This window comes from Nanorana parkeri, unplaced genomic scaffold, assembly GCF_000935625.1.
Source record: "Nanorana parkeri isolate BGI_ZX_2015 unplaced genomic scaffold, ASM93562v1 scaffold2611, whole genome shotgun sequence".
Lineage (NCBI taxonomy): Eukaryota > Metazoa > Chordata > Amphibia > Anura > Dicroglossidae > Nanorana > Nanorana parkeri.
The window spans coordinates 126991-127703 of NW_017308879.1; positions in this window are offsets into that span (position 1 = coordinate 126991).

The window sequence follows — 713 nt, forward strand, 5'->3', positions numbered from 1 at the left end:
TTGGATCATTGTCATGTTGGAAAAGTGCACGGCGACCAAGGGTAGCATCTTCTCTTTCAAAATAGAGCTGTACATCTGTGAATTCATGATACCATCAATGAAATGCAGCTCCGAACACCAGCAGCACTCATGCAGCCCCACAGAAGGACACTGCCACCACCATGTTTCACTGTAGGCACCATGCATTTTTCTTTGTACTCCTCACCTTTGCAACGCCATACAGTTTTGAAGCCATCAGTTCCGAAAACATTGATCTTAGTCCCATCACTCCAGAGTACAGAGTCCTAGTAGTCTTCTTTTTCAGCACGGGCCCTGGCAAATTATAGGCAAGCTTTTTTGTGCATAGGCTTTGGGAGAGGCTACCTTCGTGGACAACACCCATGCATGCCATTCATCTGCATTGTACGCCGTATTGTGTCATGGGAAACAATTACCCCAGTTTGGCTTTCTACTTCTTTAGCTAACTGCAGTGAACTTGCATGGTGATTTTATTCAACCCTTCTCATCAGAAGACGCTCTTGTCGAAGTGTTAACTTCCGTGGACGGCCTCAACATCTCTGTGAGATGGTTGCAGTTCCATCTCATTTGTTACATTTTTGTATCACTTTTGCTACAGTATTCTGACTGATAAGTAAAGCTTTGCTGACCTTCTTGTAACCTTCACCTCTCTTGTGTAAAGAAATTAATTTCTTCCTCCGGCCTTGTGACATTTC